Source organism: Clavelina lepadiformis, chromosome 2 (assembly GCF_947623445.1).
Source record: "Clavelina lepadiformis chromosome 2, kaClaLepa1.1, whole genome shotgun sequence".
Lineage (NCBI taxonomy): Eukaryota > Metazoa > Chordata > Ascidiacea > Aplousobranchia > Clavelinidae > Clavelina > Clavelina lepadiformis.
Window position 1 is genome coordinate 23,279,201 of NC_135241.1, and position 19,764 is coordinate 23,298,964.

Consider the following 19,764-nt stretch of genomic DNA (forward strand, 5'->3'; position numbering starts at 1 on the left):
CTTCCTGCATGCTGTGTGTGATTTGGAAGTAATCCACAAGGCTTTTTTCACCAAGAATGCTGATTAGTTCTTTTAATATTGAGTGATCTGTATCATTATAGAAGTATTCTGTACCCAATATGTCATGCTGGCTGTCTTTGGATGAGTAAAGTTTCAATCTTACTTGACAGCCGACTGCAACTGCATACGACAACAAATGTCCATCAATTTTGTCAATAATTTGTTTTTGTTCGAGTTCTTGAATGATGTCAAAACATGAAGAACTCTGAGTAAAGTAAAGCTTACCCAAATATGCAATGATCATGGTGATTCCTCGGTATATCATCCTCTTTATGTCACAATTGTTGCAGGTGAGAACATTTTTCAATCTTTCAAAAGACTTGAATTCAATTAAAGATCTATTCATGGATTCTAGATTCTGTTGCAAAGTAAACTTTTTGTTTTCTAGCAATTTAGCCTCAACTTTTTCTACAAATTCATTGTAAACTGTTTCATTTCCAGCAATGTAACATGTTCTTGTAAGCACATCTGCTAAATAGTAACCATTCTTTAATTGTTGATCAGTCTTAAGGTATGCAATCATTAATGACACAGGTTTAATAAGCTCAGTAATCCATGGTTTGTTTTTTGTAGGTTCTTGCCTTCCAAGAGGATTCTTGCAAGCATGTGCAGCAAAACCATCCGGGCAGATTCCGCAAGGAGTGTGTGCATCATAAAACCAGTCACCACCTTCAACTGAATCATCATTTAGATAAGGTATGGCCAAAAATCTCAGAATTGTTTCTTTTAAATTTACTAAAATAATTTGAAAAAGAACAGAGTGCCAACGAAAGTAGTTTAGTATCTCATCATAGTTTTCTCTGTGCTGTACTCCTTCCTCCAAAACTACAATACTCTCGAAATCTGAATATGGAGTCACTTCTTTTCTAGCTAAGGAGCCCATCCCAGCCATTGTAAATTGACAAAGAGGTTCTCCCAAAATTTCAACACATTGGTTTGAAATGAATTCCATAATATCTGCAAACTGAATGAAAATGATTTGTTGAAGAACATTAATATCTTTGACTTTGTCAGATTGCATTTGTACTTCCTTTAGGGCAGCGGTTCCCAACCTGTGGGTCGCGACCCCAACTGGGGTCGCCTGACAATTTGCCTGGGGTCACCTGAGGCCTTCTGAAAAGTTTAGAAATTTAGAAAATTAACTCTTAACAATGGGCAGCTCACCACAGAGCGCATCGTGATTTTACTATACTAGACAAACCAGAACACCCTGGGCCTCATTACAGGATTTTCGTTTAATAATGGCAAATATGCTCGGAAAGCAAGATTTTAACGGCAGTTTCATTTAATTCAGTTAATTCATTACGTCACAAAGGCCTTTGAATGAAAATACCATGAAACCATGAAAATAACAATTTAATTGCTGATTCCTGAAATGCATTTAAGCAAAAGTTGGACTTGAGGTAGCGATTTTTGTTGATATTTGTGAGAAAAAAAGTTAAATCTTCAAACATTGAGCAGTCAGGAAGCATGTTGAGAGCTAGGCTATTATTTTTGCATCAGTTGATAGCCTAGGCAAGCCAGTGTAGGCTTACTATTGAATTCCCGGCATCAACCATAGGTAGCCTACGATAGCTAGCCTAGCCTACAGAACTTTCAAAAGCGACTGATAACATTTGCTAGACTTAAAAAAAAGCAAAAAAAGTACCCGTTGGAAAGAGTTTAAGAATAACGGGCGCCATAAACTAAAATTTATTTTGTAAAATTTCAGATTTCCCATGATGAATCGAGAGACAAGTATTAGGCCTAGGAAAAGAAAATATTGTGAGGAATTTTTGAAGTATGGATTTACTTTCATAGTTGACGCAGGAATTGAAAAGCCACAATGTGTCATTTGCAACACAATTATGTCAGCCGAATCGATGAAGCCCAACAAAATGAAACGCCATTTTGACGCTAAGCATCCAAACTTTGCGGGCAAGGATGTCCAGTATTTTAAGAACAAAGCTGATTGTGTCCAAAAAAACAGGCTGGATTCTGGCGGCAAGTACCAACAGCAAAATGTGGCAGCCATTGAAGCTTCATATTTGGTGGCTCTCAGAATCGCCAAAGCCAAAAGTTTAGGGTGATTTCGGTGTTGAATGGAATCTTCTTCAAAGCGTTTAAATCTTTTTCAGCTCCTTCCCTCATTTCTTTTATCTGCACTGCAACTTCATTTGACACTTCTACAAGATCTGCACTCAGTTTATTTGCTTTTGCCATTGTGACTACACGAGAACAAAAATTGTCCAGATCTTCCTTGATTTTCATGTTTTTTGGTTGTCTTACAAGAGCTGCGTTTAAAAGTCCTGCCCCTCTGATCAGATCCAGTTCAATTCCATTTTCTTCATATCTTTGTTCAAAGAGCAAACCCATTTGGTGAAGGATTGGCGTTGTTTTGCTTAAATCTTTTTCTCTACCCTTCTTATCACACAGAGATTTCAGTTTGTTTGCAAGTGTTTGAAGTGCTCTGTTGTTCTGTGTCATCTCTTCTTTTTCCAGAAAAATTTATTTTATCATTAGAACAATAACCGTAGCACTATGTTAACAAAAACTGCAAATGCGGTGCACATTAAGATAAGTGTCATGCTTTTCTCGCTTTTTAATTTAACATTTAAGCTAAGGACGCAACGTTCGTCAAAACATTTGCGTCTGCTTCAGACAAGCTGGATTAACCTGATGACCAAAGACGATCTCTTGCATTTGCGCTTTCTGTTGTTTTCAGGGTTAATCGTTCATCTATGGAACATGTTTGCCTTGCTTTGCTTGATATTTGCCGCAGAACTTTCGGTTCCGCTCAGTTCTTAAACTTTCTCCATTTCTGCTACAAACATCCAACAAATTGTGTTGGTGGTTAGTGTTAAAATATGTCTTACATGTCTCAAATTGTGTCAACTATGCTGCTTTTTTGCACTTTGAGCAGTGTTTTGAAACGTAGCATTTCTGCGAAGAGTTTAATGACAAAATACTGAGACGAGCAAAGTCCAGCCATTGTACGAAAACTAACATGGCAAATTTGATAAAACACATCCATGCGTACGAGCGTCATCAGCATGGTAAACATTTGTTAACTTGTGGCGGTCATTGCCGCACAAATATCCCAAGCTTAAATTTATTTGCATTTAAAAGATAAAATTGGATTTGTACCTTTAATTTTTTTATCTGTGCGACCTTCCGTGCTCTTAATTGCGTTCGTTTTCATCAGTGAGTTCAATGTGCAGGCGTTACCGCGAAGGTCGTTTTATGGTTTCTGATTTGCCGAACGTTGAAGTTACAACGAGTTGGCAAATGAAGTTACAACTTTTAGTTGGCGTGAATTTTGTGTGCTTTCTGGGGAGCTCAGTCAGCCATCTCGAGGAGTCAGAACTTTCAGTTAAGAAATTTTCACTTTACTTTATGCGTCACAAACTAATGTTTCTACAACATGGGAGACCTACTGTAGTACATCTGATACTTCACCTTAAACAGGATGTTTCTGACCATACATTTCACCTCACAATCTGACTTTTAATTCTGATAAATCACTTGTGGTTTTCCAACATGAGTTAAAATATATTATATTGAAACAAGTTAAAAACAGACGTAAATGTTAAAATCAATATTGTGTAAATATATGTAACGATTTTAAAATTTACATACAACGTTCATGTTCGAAACATGTTCTCGAATATTGCAAATAAATAATTTTACAACGTTCATGTTCGAAACATGTTCTCGAATATTGCAAATAAATAATTATGTATCCAGCGCTAGTTGCTTTGTTTGCAACTTAATGGTATTTGAAATCCGCTTCTACTCTCCCTACGTTATATTAATTAAATATCGAAACAATTTAAGTTCGACAACCGCGCTCGTATGAAACAAATGTTCTGTTTTCCCTTCTTTCAAACCAAGTTCGATTCTTATTGTATGGTTTGCGGCCATCAAAAACTGTAAATTATTGCCAGTATACGGCTTGCTGTCATCTGGCTCGGACAGTAGAATAGTTTGGAAAGAATGGCTTATTAAAAGTGATTTGTTTGTGCAGCGCAAAAACGATTTTAAACATTCTGTTCACAAGTGTTTTGTCTTGTTTCATTGTATTTTACCGCAGTGGAAGAAAATTAATAACAGCTTAATATTTTACAAAAATTTTTCTTCTACATTTTACCACATTTATTATAATTCTTTTTTGGAGTTAAGTAACTTTGACATGTTCAGCTGTCAATTTGAAAGTTTAAAGGTTGAAACATTGGAAGTTTTCTAACAACAACATTCCTTCCACACCCCAGTCACACCTAGTAATATAATTCTCCAATAAACTTCCAAAAGTTTTCAAGAAGTTTGAAGTCAGCCTATACAAAGCTTGGTTGGATCTTGAATGTAATTTGATCTTGGACATACTCTAATCTAACAATGACAACTATGTCCGTTATTCCCTTTACTGTGGTGCAACCGTCGAATAGGGTGACCCTTAGACCAATGCGAGCGATGCAACTGCGTTGGGCCCCGCGCTGCTTGACACCAAAACAAAACTAACAGTTTAACCTTTAACCTTTAACCTTTTTAAGCTTTATTTTGCGAAAATCACAATGGTAGCTTTGAATTTTTTCTTGAAACAAAATATTTTATTGAAAATATATCAGGAAGCAAAGCTTTGATTGGAGCTGGTTTGCAAAGAGAAGATTTGGTTTACGTTATTATTATTATTATTATTATCATTATTATTGTGTGATTGTGATTACTATTACATTAAGTTATTTAAAATCGGCAAGGAGCCCTGCTATCAGATTTTGCGTTGGGCCCCGCACTTGCTAAGCCCGGCCCTGAACCGACGTATGACAGTTTCGATTCTCGTAAGTTTTTATTCATGTTTTATTTGAATGCAGGACATGGTAGACCTCGAAATTTCTAGTAAGCTAACCCAAAGTTTCAATACAAAGTATCCAACGTCCCACAGTGACTTTCCAATTACACTCAAAAACGACTTCTACTGTCTTCATATACCCTTGATCCTCAGCTAAATTTACCGTATTTTCGTCAATGTTACATGATACACGAAGCTAAATGAGGTTTTCTAGGCAAACGAATTTTTTAAATAAGATATTGTTCGGACCACCGAGGTCGCACAGGTTTTGCTTCTGGCCCGCTTCTATAAAACGTTCCCGTCTTATTGAATCATGCTTTCGAATTTATCAAACGTTACTGGTTGAAAGTAGATGTATTACATTTAATCAGATTCGTATAACTTTACTCCGCTTATGAAAGCTTGTCAGACTGAGAGTATACATCATGTTTGCTGTTCGATTGATCAATCATTTTATTTTTCGCCAAACGTGCGGTGGGAAAAAAAGATCAAATCGGTTGTTGTCTAGCATGCGCTAATGAACGATAGAAAGTGACAAAGCCGCTTTCTTTGTCTCAACTCACTTGGACACAGTGAATTGCTCTCGCTGAACTACGGTTATGGGAAACCGGTACAACTGTTTCGAATTCTACCTATGCTTGCATACTTTTTAACTGACGTGACTTAAAAAAATGGGAAATACTCACTTGCTGCTTGTCGCAGGGCTCGTGCTTTGCTTTGGGCTGGGCTGTTGTGTAGTGAGTACACGTAACGCTACATCACCCACGGTCATGGTTTGTTGAGCATCAATGACCTCTATGCGATTGTGGAAGTTCTTTTCCCTTACGCTAATGTTAGTGACGAAATTACGAAGTTGAATTGCGAAATCACATAAGCATTTATGCGATTTATTTGGATGGTTCCAAGCATTCTACCAGTTCATTTTCAAGGAAACATGACAAAAATATAATTGATTGAAATGTTCACATACTGCCAATTTTAGGGCGTTCAAAACGAAGATAATCAACAAATATTTCTACTTTTAAAAGAAATTGAGTAGAGAATTTTTCTTCTTAACTATCTGTGTTTGATATTTTAGAAAAAAACAAACAATTTCATGTCGTTTTCATGAGATAACATTCGTTAATTTTCGAGCTATCTAATAATAGATGAAACAGATTGCCGGTAAATACAAATGGAACATTTTTTGTGTATGAAATAAGAGTCAGTGTGAACAGTCTTTATTACTGAGAGTATGAAAAATCCCACCTGGTTAACCCAAACAAATATTTTGCAGTTCTACTCTGGTATTTGACTAATGTTTGCCGGGTGGATTAAAATAAAAACGGATAGATGATTAATGTAACAAGTTACTAAGCAATTACACCAGAAGTATATTAGACGAATTTCTATCTTTACCTTAAAAATATAACAACGTATTCAAATACATACAGAAAGAAACAATGTCCTCGAGGCCGAATTGAAAAGCGACGAACCAGACATCGGTTGGGCTCTGCCCACGTATGTTCAAAACTTGCCGACAACGACGATATTACTTTGCAATTACACTAATATATTGGGAAAAGTGCGATTTTAATGATTTACTCATATACATAAAGCACAGTTGTCGTGGCCGAGTGGTTAAGGCGACAGACTAGAAATCTGTTGGTCTCTGCCCGCGTAGGTTCGAATCCTGCCGACAACGCCGATACTAATTTTGCAGTTTCACAAGTATATTGGGAAAAGTTCGATTTCAATGATTTACTCTATACATTAAGTACAGTTGTCGTGGCCGAGTGGTTAAGGCGACAGACTTGAAATATGTTAAGCTATGCCCGCGTAGGTTCGAATCCTGCCTACAACGCCGATATTTATTTTGCAATTTAATATGTATATTGGGAAAAGAGCAATTTAAACTATTTCTTCTAAACATTAAGCACAGTTGTCGTAGGCGAGTTGTTAAGGCAAAAGTCTTGACATCTGTTCGGGTCTACTTAGCAGTTGGGGTGCTTCAATGTTCCAGGTCGCGTGAAGATGTCTGTTAAAAATTAGCATGAATGTAGTAAAAAACGGGTTTATTAGACAAAAAATTCTAGTGTTTATTTTGGATCTCTGTTAAAAAAGTTTGAATCATGGTTTTTTCATCAACAGAATTTTATGTCAGCGTGAATCAAGGAATCCTGACGTCAACGCCGGTATTAACTTTGAAATTTCATTCAATCCAGACATAAATCAACAAATTCATAAGTGAATCGGTTAATATGCGAGTTTCCTATTCTTTTTGGTACATTTTCTATTTGCACTATATGTTAAGTACAGTTGTCGTGGCCGAATGGTTAACGCGACAGACTAGAAATCTGTTTGGCTTTGCCCGCGTAGGTTCAAATCCTGCCGACAACGCAGATAAGACTTTTGCAATTTCATAAGTATATTGGGAAAAGTTCGATTTTAACTATTTGCATTGAAAATTAAGCACAGTTTTCGTGGCCGAATAGTTATAGCGACAGACTAGAAATCTGTTGCGCTCTGCCCGCGTAGGTTCCAGTCCTGCCGACAACGCAGAATTGAAATCACTTTTTCATAAGTGAGTCTTGAAAAGTGGGAACTTATCTCTTTTCATTGAACATTAAGCATTCTGCCCACAAAGCTGGAATAAAATGACGTTTTCATAAGTGTTTCGGGAAAAGTGCGATTTTATCTATTTGCATTGAAATTAAGCACAGTTGTCGTGGCCGAGTGGTTAAGGCGACAGACTTGAAATCTGTTGAGATCTTTCCCTGTAGGTTCGAATCCTGCCGACAACGCTGAAATAAAATTACAAATTATGAGTGATTCGGGAAAAGTGCGATTTTCACTATTTGCATTGAACCTTAAGCACAGTTGTCTTTTTCGAGTGGTTAAGGCGCCAGACTTGAAATCTGTTGGGCTCTGCCCACGTAGGTTCAAAACTTGCCGACAACGACGATATTACTTTGCAATTACACTAATATATTGGGAAAAGTGCGATTTTAATGATTTACTCATATACATAAAGCAACGTTGTCGTGGCCGAGTGGTTAAGGCGACAAACTAGAAATCTGTTGGTCTCTGCCCGCGTAGGTTCGAATCCTGCCGACAACGTTGAAATAAAATTACAATTTATGAGTGATTCGTGAAAAGTGCAACTTTAACTATTTGCATTGAACATTAAGTACAGTTGTCGTGGCCGAGTGGTTAAGGCGACAGACTCGAAATCTGTTGGGCTCTGCCCGCGTAGGTTCGAATCTTGCCGACAACGCTGAAATAAAATTACAAATTTATAAGTGATTCGTGAAAAGTGCGATTTTATCTATTTGCATTGAACCTTAAGCCTAGTTGTCTTTTTCGATTAGTTAAAGCGATAGACTAGAAATCTATTAGGCTTTGCCCGCGTAGGTTCGAATCCTGCCGACAACGCTGAAATAAAATTACAATATATGAGTGATTCGGGAAAAGTGCGATTTTCATTATTTGCATTGAACACTAAGTACAGTTGTCGTGGCCGAGTGGTTAAGGCGACAGACTCGAAATCTGTTGGGATCTGCCCGCGTAGGTTCGAATCCTGCCGACAACGCTGAAATAAAATTACAAATTTATGAGTGATTCGAGAAAAGTGCGATTTTCACTTTTTGCATTGAACCTTAAGCCTAGTTGTCTTTTTCGAGTGGTTAAGGTGACAGACTAGATATCTATTAGGCTCTGCCCGCGTAGGTTCGAATCCTGCCGAAAACGCTGAAATAAAATTACGTTTTCATGAGTTATTCGGGAAAAGAGTGATTTTATCTATTTGCATTGAACATTAAGTACAGTTGTCGTGGCCGAGTGGTTAAGGCGACAGACTAGAAATTTGTTGGGATCTGCCCGCGTATGTTCGAATCCTGCCGACAAAGCTGAAATAAATTACAATTTATGAGGGATTCGTGAAAAGTGCCAGTTTCACAATTTGCATTGAACATTAAGTACAGCTGTCGTGGCCGAGTGGTTAAGGCGAAAGACTAGAAATCTGTTGGGCTCTGCCCGCGTAGGTTCGAATCCTGCCGACAACGCTCAAATAAAATTACAATTTATGAGTGATTCGAGAAAAGTGCGATTTTTGACTATTTGCATTGATCATTAAGCACAATTTTCGTGGCCGAGTGGTTAAGGGGTCACTTCTTAATAGAATGACACTTTTGAACCGGCAAAACGGCGATTGTGACGATTTCGCACTCAAAGCGTCATATTAAAAAAATTAAGAATTTTCCGGTTCAATGTGCATGTGACGCCGATGTGGACTATTTCGTTATTCTTTTGGCGATAGCTGGTTCCAGGTCTAGGCTTAGTTGTAAGTTTTGTGTGCGTTTGAATTTTTGGTATTTTGGAGTATTTGTCCTAAAATTTTAAGATAAAAACTTGTTGTAAAGTTTAGGCAGTTGTCATAGAAAACTGGTTACATGGATTCTGTCTAAATTAAGACTGTAGGCAGTCAAAACCTAGGTCTCGTTGCAAGCCAAAATTCAGGGTAAGTTTATGATGTAGTTTTGCGATGGTAGCATCTTGATTTAATGTAGGGGAAGGTGCGGTAAAGCGGACCAACGAGGTACAGTGGCACACCCCTCTTATTTTCTTAATAAAGTTCTTTAACCGCCCGGATACCACTAAGTTTAGGGAAGCATGACATAACGTGGTTGCACACGCCATTATTCGAGGTTACGTGGGAAAAAAGGCAAGAAAAGGGACGGAATTCGTTTTTTGTACTCTCTGATCTATTGAAAGGTATGTCTTGTAACTTAGATTTTATTTTACAAACATAAGGTAGAAGTTTGGCTGAATGGTAGAAAGGAGTTTTAATCTATCACGTACGCATTACTTAGGGGTGGGGGTAAAGTGGACCTATGATCCTGATCCTGATCCATATTGATCCTGTTCCAACCAACACCGAATCTTACTCCGTTAATGTTAGTTCAACTAGCATTGACTTGTGTGATGGCAGAAATATTGGCTTAGATGCGGCTGGTCTTCCCGAGATGCCTGAATCGTTACCTGCACAGCCAATAGATGTAGCCCAACCGGCCTCTCCTGAAGATGCAAATTTCAGTTTCACAATTATAAGTCCTGTTGAACTGCTTCCTATGCTGAAAGCAGCTCACACTCGCCAAAAGAGGAAGTCTAAGAGAGGTGCAACTGCTATTTTAACCAGTTCACCATACAAGAAGCAGTTGGCTGCAACGAATCGTAGTCAATCCGCGGTATCTGGCAACAGCAGTAAAATAAGTTCATCGAAAAAGTGTTCTATAAAGAAAGCTAAGGTTTCCAGGTCATCAATGCAGCAGAAGGACACAGTCGATGAAAGTGATAACAACGTAGATGCAGAATGCTTTTACTGCAACGAAATGTATTGCAAATCATCCTAGAATGATGGGTGGATCCAGTGCTCCAAATGCATGCGATGGGCGCATGAAGCCTGCTCTGGGTGTAATGAAGAGGATGACAACATTATTTGTGAATTATGTTTTTAAGAATTGATGGTGAACTGCGATTACTTTCATAACTACTTCGCTTATGATGACAAGTTGTAAATAAATTGATTGTGATGTGGAACAAATTGCCTTGTTTACTCAAAACTTACGGTGGTGCACTTTAGCCCACACATGTGGGGAAAGTGGACTATTGGAGGTGCTTTTAAATCAAAAAAAAGTTATGTAAGAAAGCAAGCAATCAATAAAAGGGCACTTCAAAAATTAGCGAAATACCTTAGAGTTAACTCTCAAAACAAACAAGTCAAATGTTTTGGTGAAATCAGTGAATTGTAACGATTTAAGCCTTAGGTGGTCCGCTTTACCCCACCCTCCCCTACTTTCATTGAAAAGCCTATCCCTTTGAATTGGGACATGACCCCTTAAGGCGAAAGACTAGCAATCTGTTTGGCTCTGTCCTCGTAGTTTCGATTTCTGCCCACAAGGCTGGAATAAAATGACGTTTTCATAAGTGTTTCGGGAAAAGTACGATTTTATCTATTTGCATTGAATATTAAGTACAGTTGTCGTGGCCGAGTGGTTAAGGCGACAGACTCGAAATCTGTTGGGATCTGCCCCGCGAAGGTTCGAATCCTGTCGACAACGCTGAAATAAAATTACAATTTATGAGTGATTCGGGAATAGTACGATTTTCTCTATTTTCATTGAACATTAAGTACAGTTGTCGTGGCCGAGTGGTTAAGGTGACAGATTAGAAATCTGTTGGGCTCTGCCCGCGTAGGTTCGAATCCTGCCGACAACGCTGAAATAAATTACAATTTATGAGTGATTTGTGATAAGTGCAACTTTAACTATTTGCATTGAACATTAAGTACAGTTGTCGTGGCCGAGTGGTTAAGGCGACAGACTAGAAATCTGTTGGGCTCTGCCCGCGTAGGTTCGAATCCTGCCGACAACGCTGAAATAAATTACAATTTATGAGTGATTCGTGAATAGTGCGATTTTATCTATTTGCATTGAACATTAAGCACAGTTGTCGTGGCCGAGTGGTTAAGGCGACAGACTCGAAATCTGTTGTGCTCTGCCCGCGTAGGTTCGAATCCTGCCGACAACGCTCAAATAAAATTACAATTTATGAGTGATTCGGGAAAAGTGCGAATTTATCTATTTTCATTTAACATTAAGTACAGTTGTCGTGGCCAAGTGGTTAAGGCGACAGACTAGAAATCTGTTGGGCTCTGCCCGCGTAGGTTCGAATGCTGCCGACAACGCTGAAATAAATTACAATTTATGAGTGATTCGTGAAAAGTGCAACTTTAACTATTTGCATTGAACATTAAGTACAGTTGTCGTGGCCGAGTGGTTAAGGCGACAGACTAGAAATCTGTTGGGCTCTGCCCGCGTAGGTTCGAATCCTGCCGACAACGCTAAAATAAATTACAATTTATGAGTGATTCGGGAATAGTGCGATTTTAACTATTTGCATTGAAAATTAAGCACAGTTTTCGTGGCCGAATAGTTATAGCGACAGACTAGAAATCTGTTGCGCTCTGCCCGCGTAGGTTCCAGTCCTGCCGACAACGCAGAATTGAAATCACTTTTTCATAAGTGAGTCTTGAAAAGTGGGAACTTATCTCTTTTCATTGAACATTAAGCATTCTGCCCACAAAGCTGGAATAAAATGACGTTTTCATAAGTGTTTCGGGAAAAGTGCGATTTTATCTATTTGCATTGAAATTAAGCACAGTTGTCGTGGCCGAGTGGTTAAGGCGACAGACTTGAAATCTGTTGAGATCTTTCCCTGTAGGTTCGAATCCTGCCGACAACGCTGAAATAAAATTACAAATTATGAGTGATTCGGGAAAAGTGCGATTTTCACTATTTGCATTGAACCTTAAGCACAGTTGTCTTTTTCGAGTGGTTAAGGCGCCAGACTTGAAATCTGTTGGGCTCTGCCCACGTAGGTTCAAAACTTGCCGACAACGACGATATTACTTTGCAATTACACTAATATATTGGGAAAAGTGCGATTTTAATGATTTACTCATATACATAAAGCAACGTTGTCGTGGCCGAGTGGTTAAGGCGACAAACTAGAAATCTGTTGGTCTCTGCCCGCGTAGGTTCGAATCCTGCCGACAACGTTGAAATAAAATTACAATTTATGAGTGATTCGTGAAAAGTGCAACTTTAACTATTTGCATTGAACATTAAGTACAGTTGTCGTGGCCGAGTGGTTAAGGCGACAGACTCGAAATCTGTTGGGCTCTGCCCGCGTAGGTTCGAATCTTGCCGACAACGCTGAAATAAAATTACAAATTTATAAGTGATTCGTGAAAAGTGCGATTTTATCTATTTGCATTGAACCTTAAGCCTAGTTGTCTTTTTCGATTAGTTAAAGCGATAGACTAGAAATCTATTAGGCTTTGCCCGCGTAGGTTCGAATCCTGCCGACAACGCTGAAATAAAATTACAATATATGAGTGATTCGGGAAAAGTGCGATTTTCATTATTTGCATTGAACACTAAGTACAGTTGTCGTGGCCGAGTGGTTAAGGCGACAGACTCGAAATCTGTTGGGATCTGCCCGCGTAGGTTCGAATCCTGCCGACAACGCTGAAATAAAATTACAAATTTATGAGTGATTCGAGAAAAGTGCGATTTTCACTTTTTGCATTGAACCTTAAGCCTAGTTGTCTTTTTCGAGTGGTTAAGGTGACAGACTAGATATCTATTAGGCTCTGCCCGCGTAGGTTCGAATCCTGCCGAAAACGCTGAAATAAAATTACGTTTTCATGAGTTATTCGGGAAAAGAGTGATTTTATCTATTTGCATTGAACATTAAGTACAGTTGTCGTGGCCGAGTGGTTAAGGCGACAGACTTGAAATCTGTTGGGCTCTGCCCGCGTATGTTCGAATCCTGCCGACAAAGCTGAAATAAATTACAATTTATGAGGGATTCGTGAAAAGTGCCAGTTTCACAATTTGCATTGAACATTAAGTACAGCTGTCGTGGCCGAGTGGTTAAGGCGAAAGACTAGAAATCTGTTGGGCTCTGCCCGCGTAGGTTCGAATCCTGCCGACAACGCTCAAATAAAATTACAATTTATGAGTGATTCGAGAAAAGTGCGATTTTTGACTATTTGCATTGATCATTAAGCACAATTTTCGTGGCCGAGTGGTTAAGGGGTCACTTCTTAATAGAATGACACTTTTGAACCGGCAAAACGGCGATTGTGACGATTTCGCACTCAAAGCGTCATATTAAAAAAATTAAGAATTTTCCGGTTCAATGTGCATGTGACGCCGATGTGGACTATTTCGTTATTCTTTTGGCGATAGCTGGTTCCAGGTCTAGGCTTAGTTGTAAGTTTTGTGTGCGTTTGAATTTTTGGTATTTTGGAGTATTTGTCCTAAAATTTTAAGATAAAAACTTGTTGTAAAGTTTAGGCAGTTGTCATAGAAAACTGGTTACATGGATTCTGTCTAAATTAAGACTGTAGGCAGTCAAAACCTAGGTCTCGTTGCAAGCCAAAATTCAGGGTAAGTTTATGATGTAGTTTTGCGATGGTAGCATCTTGATTTAATGTAGGGGAAGGTGCGGTAAAGCGGACCAACGAGGTACAGTGGCACACCCCTCTTATTTTCTTAATAAAGTTCTTTAACCGCCCGGATACCACTAAGTTTAGGGAAGCATGACATAACGTGGTTGCACACGCCATTATTCGAGGTTACGTGGGAAAAAAGGCAAGAAAAGGGACGGAATTCGTTTTTTGTACTCTCTGATCTATTGAAAGGTATGTCTTGTAACTTAGATTTTATTTTACAAACATAAGGTAGAAGTTTGGCTGAATGGTAGAAAGGAGTTTTAATCTATCACGTACGCATTACTTAGGGGTGGGGGTAAAGTGGACCTATGATCCTGATCCTGATCCATATTGATCCTGTTCCAACCAACACCGAATCTTACTCCGTTAATGTTAGTTCAACTAGCATTGACTTGTGTGATGGCAGAAATATTGGCTTAGATGCGGCTGGTCTTCCCGAGATGCCTGAATCGTTACCTGCACAGCCAATAGATGTAGCCCAACCGGCCTCTCCTGAAGATGCAAATTTCAGTTTCACAATTATAAGTCCTGTTGAACTGCTTCCTATGCTGAAAGCAGCTCACACTCGCCAAAAGAGGAAGTCTAAGAGAGGTGCAACTGCTATTTTAACCAGTTCACCATACAAGAAGCAGTTGGCTGCAACGAATCGTAGTCAATCCGCGGTATCTGGCAACAGCAGTAAAATAAGTTCATCGAAAAAGTGTTCTATAAAGAAAGCTAAGGTTTCCAGGTCATCAATGCAGCAGAAGGACACAGTCGATGAAAGTGATAACAACGTAGATGCAGAATGCTTTTACTGCAACGAAATGTATTGCAAATCATCCTAGAATGATGGGTGGATCCAGTGCTCCAAATGCATGCGATGGGCGCATGAAGCCTGCTCTGGGTGTAATGAAGAGGATGACAACATTATTTGTGAATTATGTTTTTAAGAATTGATGGTGAACTGCGATTACTTTCATAACTACTTCGCTTATGATGACAAGTTGTAAATAAATTGATTGTGATGTGGAACAAATTGCCTTGTTTACTCAAAACTTACGGTGGTGCACTTTAGCCCACACATGTGGGGAAAGTGGACTATTGGAGGTGCTTTTAAATCAAAAAAAAGTTATGTAAGAAAGCAAGCAATCAATAAAAGGGCACTTCAAAAATTAGCGAAATACCTTAGAGTTAACTCTCAAAACAAACAAGTCAAATGTTTTGGTGAAATCAGTGAATTGTAACGATTTAAGCCTTAGGTGGTCCGCTTTACCCCACCCTCCCCTACTTTCATTGAAAAGCCTATCCCTTTGAATTGGGACATGACCCCTTAAGGCGAAAGACTAGCAATCTGTTTGGCTCTGTCCTCGTAGTTTCGATTTCTGCCCACAAGGCTGGAATAAAATGACGTTTTCATAAGTGTTTCGGGAAAAGTACGATTTTATCTATTTGCATTTAACATTAAGTACAGTTGTCGTGGCCGAGTGGTTAAGGCGACAGACTCGAAATCTGTTGGGATCTGCCCCGCGAAGGTTCGAATCCTGTCGACAACGCTGAAATAAAATTACAATTTATGAGTGATTCGGGAATAGTACGATTTTCTCTATTTTCATTGAACATTAAGTACAGTTGTCGTGGCCGAGTGGTTAAGGTGACAGATTAGAAATCTGTTGGGCTCTGCCCGCGTAGGTTCGAATCCTGCCGACAACGCTGAAATAAATTACAATTTATGAGTGATTTGTGATAAGTGCAACTTTAACTATTTGCATTGAACATTAAGTACAGTTGTCGTGGCCGAGTGGTTAAGGCGACAGACTAGAAATCTGTTGGGCTCTGCCCGCGTAGGTTCGAATCCTGCCGACAACGCTGAAATAAATTACAATTTATGAGTGATTCGTGAATAGTGCGATTTTATCTATTTGCATTGAACATTAAGCACAGTTGTCGTGGCCGAGTGGTTAAGGCGACAGACTCGAAATCTGTTGTGCTCTGCCCGCGTAGGTTCGAATCCTGCCGACAACGCTCAAATAAAATTACAATTTATGAGTGATTCGGGAAAAGTGCGAATTTATCTATTTGCATTTAACATTAAGTACAGTTGTCGTGGCCAAGTGGTTAAGGCGACAGACTAGAAATCTGTTGGGCTCTGCCCGCGTAGGTTCGAATGCTGCCGACAACGCTGAAATAAATTACAATTTATGAGTGATTCGTGAAAAGTGCAACTTTAACTATTTGCATTGAACATTAAGTACAGTTGTCGTGGCCGAGTGGTTAAGGCGACAGACTAGAAATCTGTTGGGCTCTGCCCGCGTAGGTTCGAATCCTGCCGACAACGCTAAAATAAATTACAATTTATGAGTGATTCGGGAATAGTGCGATTTTATCTATTTGCATTGAACATTAAGTACAGTTGTCGTGGCCGAGTGGTTAAGGCGACAGATTAGAAATCTGTTGGGCTCTGCCCGCGTAGGTTCGAATCCTGCCGACAACGCTCAAATAAAGTTACAATTTATGAGTGATTCGGGAAAAATGTGAATTTATCTATTTGCATTTAACATTAAGTACAGTTGTCGGTGCCGAGTGGTTAAGGCGACAGACTAGAAATCTGTTGGGCTCTGCCCGCGTAGGTTCGAATGCTGCCGACAACGCTGAAATAAATTACAATTTATGAGTGATTCGTGAATAGTGCCACTTTAACTATTTGCATTGAACATTAAGTACAGTTGTCGTGGCCGAGTGGTTAAGGCGACAGACTAGAAATCTGTTGGGCTCTGCCCGCGTAGGTTCGAATCCTGCCGACAACGCTCAAATAAAATTACAATTTATGAGTGATTCCGGAAAAGTGCGATTTTATCTATTTGCATTGAACATTAAGTACAGTTGTCGTGGCCGAGTGGTTAAGGCGACAGTTTAGAAATATGTTGGGCTCTGCCCACGTAGGCTCGAATCCTGCCGATAACGCTGAAATAAATTACAATTTATGAGTAATTCGTGAATAGTGCCACTTTAACTGTTTGCATTGAACATTAAGTACAGTTGTCGTGGCGGAGTGGTTAAGGCGACAGACTCGAAATATGTTGGGCTCTGCCCGCGTAGGTTCGAATCCTGCCGACAACGCTCAAATAAAATTACAATTTATGAGTAATTCGGGAAAAGTGCGATTTTCACTGTTTGCATTGATCATTAAGCACAATTGTCGTGGTCGAGTGGTTAAGTGGTCACTTCCCAATAGAATGAAACTTTTGTACCGGCAAAACGGCGATTGTGACGATTTCGCACTCAAAGCGTCATATTAAAAAAATTAAGAAATTTTCCGGTTCAATGTGCATGTGACGCCGATGTGGATTATTTTGTTAATATTTTGGCGATAGCTGGTTCCAGGTCTAGGCTTAGTTGTAAGTTTTGTGTGGGTTTGAATTTTTGGTATTTTGAAATATTTGTCTTAAAATTTTAAGATAAAAACTTGTTGTAAAGTTTAGGCAGTTGTCATAGAAAACTGGTTACATGGATTCTGTCTAAATTAATACTGTAGGCAGTCAAAACCTAGGTCTCGCTGCAAGCCAAAATTCAGGATAAGTTTATGATGTAGTTTTGCGATGGTAGCTTCTTGATTTAGTGTAGGGGAAGGTGGGGTAAAGCCGACCAACTTGGTAAAGTGGCACATCCCTCTTATTTTCTTAATAAAGTTTTTTAACCGCGTGGATACCACTAAGTTTAGTGAAGCATGACATAACGTGGTTGCACACGCCATTATTCGAGGTTACGTGGGAAAACAGGCAAGAAAAGGCACGGAATTCGTTTTTTGTACTCTCTGATCTATTGAAAGGTATGTCTTGTAACTTAGATTTTATTTTACATACATAAGGTAGAAGTTTGGCTGAATGGTAGAAAGAAGTTTTACTGTATCACGTACGCATTACTTAGGGGTGGGGGTAAAGTGGACCTATGATCCTGATCCTGATCCTGATCCTGATCCATATTGATCCTGTTCCAACCAACACCGAATCTTACTCCGTTAATGTTAGTTCAACTAGCATTGACTTGTGTGATGGCAGAAATATTGGCTTAGATGCGGCTGGTCTTCCCGAGATGCCTGAATCGTTACCTGCACAGCCAATAGATGTAGCCCAACCGGCCTCTCCTGAAGATGCAAATTTCAGTTTCACAATTATAAGTCCTGTTGAACTGCTTCCTATGCTGAAAGCAGCTCACACTCGCCAAAAGAGGAAGTCTAAGAAAGGTGCAACTGCTATTTTAACCAGTTCACCATACAAGAAGCAGTTGGCTGCAACGAATCGTAGTCAATCCGTGGTATCTGGCAACAGCAGTAAAATAAGTTCATCGAAAAAGTGTTCTATAAAGAAAGCTAAGGTTTCCAGGTCATCAATGCAGCAGAAGGACACAGTCGATGAAAGTGATAACAACGTAGATGCAGAATGCTTTTACTGCAACGAAATGTATTGCAAATCATCCTAGAATGATGGGTGGATCCAGTGCTCCAAATGCATGCGATGGGCGCATGAAGCCTGCTCTGTGTGTAATGAAGAGGATGACAACATTATTTGTGAATTAAGTTTTTAAAAATTGATGGTGAACTGCGATTACTTTCATAACTACTTCGCTTATGATGACAATTTGTAAATAAATTGATTGTGATGTGGAACAAATTGCCTTGTTTACTCAAAACTTACGGTGGTCCACTTTAGCCCACATGTGTGGGGTAAAGTGGACTATTGGAGGTTCTTTTAAATCAAAAAAAATTTATGTAAGAAAGCAAGCAATCAATAAAAGGGCACTTCAAAAATTAGCGAAATACCTTTGATTTAACTCTAAAAACAAAAAAGTCAAATGTTTTGGTGAAATCAGTGAATTGTAACGATTTAAGACTTAGGTGGTCCGCTTTACCCCACCCTCCCCTACTTTCCATTGAAAAGCCTATCCTTTTGAATTGGGACATGACCCCTTAAGGCGACAGATTAGCAATCTGTTTGGCTCTGCCCTCGTAGTTTCGAATTCTGTTCACAACGCTGGAAAAAAATGACGTTTTCATAAGTGTTTCGGGAAAAGTGCGATTTTATCTATTTGCATTGAACATTAAGCCCCGTTTTTCGTGGCCAAGTGGTTAAAGCGACAGACTTGAAATCTGTTGAGATCTGCACGCGTAGGTTCGAATCCTGTCGACAACGCTGAAATAAAATTACAATTTATGAGTGATTCGTGAAAAGTGTCACTTTCAATATTTGCATTGAACATTAAGTACATTTGTCGTGGCCGAGTGGTTAAGGCGACAGACTTGAAATCTGTTGGGCTCTGCCCGCGTAGGTTCGAATCCTGCCGACAACGCTGAAATAAAATTACGTTTTCATGAGTGATTCGAGAAAAGAGCAATTATATCTTTTTGCATTGAACATTAAGTACAGTTGTCGTGGCCGACAGGTTAAGGCGACAGACTAAAATACTGTTGGGCTTTGCCCGCGTAGGTTCGAATCCTGCCGACAACGCTGAAATAAATTACAATTTATGAGTGATTTGTGAAAAGTGCCACTTTAACTATTTGCATTGAACATTAAGTACAGTTGTCGTGGCCGAGTGGTTAAGGCGACAGACTTGAAATCTGTTGGGCTCTGCCCGCGTAGGTTCGAATCCTGCCGACAACGCTCAAATAAATTACAATTTATGAGTGATTCGAGAAAAGTGCGATTTTATCTATTTGCATTGAACATTAAGCACAGTTGTCGTGGCCGAGTGGTTAAGGTGACAAACTAGAAATCTGTTAGACTCTGCCCGCGTAGGTTCGAATCCTGCCGACAACGCTCAAATAAAATTACAATTTATG

At 39.2% G+C, this 19,764-nt stretch overlaps 16 non-coding genes across 16 annotated transcripts; all 16 read left to right on the forward strand.

Moving 5' to 3' along the window:
- Positions 1-6,487: 6,487 nt before the first annotated feature.
- Positions 6,488-6,569, forward strand: Trnas-aga (transfer RNA serine (anticodon AGA)). Its single transcript has one exon. It is a non-coding gene; the product is annotated as a tRNA-Ser (tRNA).
- A 1,490-nt stretch (positions 6,570-8,059) lies between these two features.
- Trnas-cga (transfer RNA serine (anticodon CGA)) lies at positions 8,060-8,141 on the forward strand. The gene has a single exon. It is a non-coding gene; the product is annotated as a tRNA-Ser (tRNA).
- A 233-nt stretch (positions 8,142-8,374) lies between these two features.
- On the forward strand, positions 8,375-8,456 carry Trnas-cga (transfer RNA serine (anticodon CGA)). The gene has a single exon. It is a non-coding gene; the product is annotated as a tRNA-Ser (tRNA).
- A 2,602-nt stretch (positions 8,457-11,058) lies between these two features.
- On the forward strand, positions 11,059-11,140 carry Trnas-aga (transfer RNA serine (anticodon AGA)). Its single transcript has one exon. It is a non-coding gene; the product is annotated as a tRNA-Ser (tRNA).
- Positions 11,141-11,214: 74 nt separating this feature from the next.
- Trnas-aga (transfer RNA serine (anticodon AGA)) lies at positions 11,215-11,296 on the forward strand. Its single transcript has one exon. It is a non-coding gene; the product is annotated as a tRNA-Ser (tRNA).
- A 387-nt stretch (positions 11,297-11,683) lies between these two features.
- On the forward strand, positions 11,684-11,765 carry Trnas-aga (transfer RNA serine (anticodon AGA)). The gene has a single exon. It is a non-coding gene; the product is annotated as a tRNA-Ser (tRNA).
- Positions 11,766-12,557: 792 nt separating this feature from the next.
- Positions 12,558-12,639, forward strand: Trnas-cga (transfer RNA serine (anticodon CGA)). The gene has a single exon. It is a non-coding gene; the product is annotated as a tRNA-Ser (tRNA).
- A 233-nt stretch (positions 12,640-12,872) lies between these two features.
- Trnas-cga (transfer RNA serine (anticodon CGA)) lies at positions 12,873-12,954 on the forward strand. The gene has a single exon. It is a non-coding gene; the product is annotated as a tRNA-Ser (tRNA).
- A 2,602-nt stretch (positions 12,955-15,556) lies between these two features.
- Trnas-aga (transfer RNA serine (anticodon AGA)) lies at positions 15,557-15,638 on the forward strand. The gene has a single exon. It is a non-coding gene; the product is annotated as a tRNA-Ser (tRNA).
- A 74-nt stretch (positions 15,639-15,712) lies between these two features.
- Trnas-aga (transfer RNA serine (anticodon AGA)) lies at positions 15,713-15,794 on the forward strand. The gene has a single exon. It is a non-coding gene; the product is annotated as a tRNA-Ser (tRNA).
- Positions 15,795-16,181: 387 nt separating this feature from the next.
- On the forward strand, positions 16,182-16,263 carry Trnas-aga (transfer RNA serine (anticodon AGA)). The gene has a single exon. It is a non-coding gene; the product is annotated as a tRNA-Ser (tRNA).
- Positions 16,264-16,337: 74 nt separating this feature from the next.
- Positions 16,338-16,419, forward strand: Trnas-aga (transfer RNA serine (anticodon AGA)). The gene has a single exon. It is a non-coding gene; the product is annotated as a tRNA-Ser (tRNA).
- Positions 16,420-16,650: 231 nt separating this feature from the next.
- On the forward strand, positions 16,651-16,732 carry Trnas-aga (transfer RNA serine (anticodon AGA)). Its single transcript has one exon. It is a non-coding gene; the product is annotated as a tRNA-Ser (tRNA).
- A 2,457-nt stretch (positions 16,733-19,189) lies between these two features.
- Positions 19,190-19,271, forward strand: Trnas-uga (transfer RNA serine (anticodon UGA)). Its single transcript has one exon. It is a non-coding gene; the product is annotated as a tRNA-Ser (tRNA).
- A 76-nt stretch (positions 19,272-19,347) lies between these two features.
- On the forward strand, positions 19,348-19,429 carry Trnaf-aaa (transfer RNA phenylalanine (anticodon AAA)). Its single transcript has one exon. It is a non-coding gene; the product is annotated as a tRNA-Phe (tRNA).
- A 74-nt stretch (positions 19,430-19,503) lies between these two features.
- Trnas-uga (transfer RNA serine (anticodon UGA)) lies at positions 19,504-19,585 on the forward strand. The gene has a single exon. It is a non-coding gene; the product is annotated as a tRNA-Ser (tRNA).
- Positions 19,586-19,764: the final 179 nt, after the last annotated feature.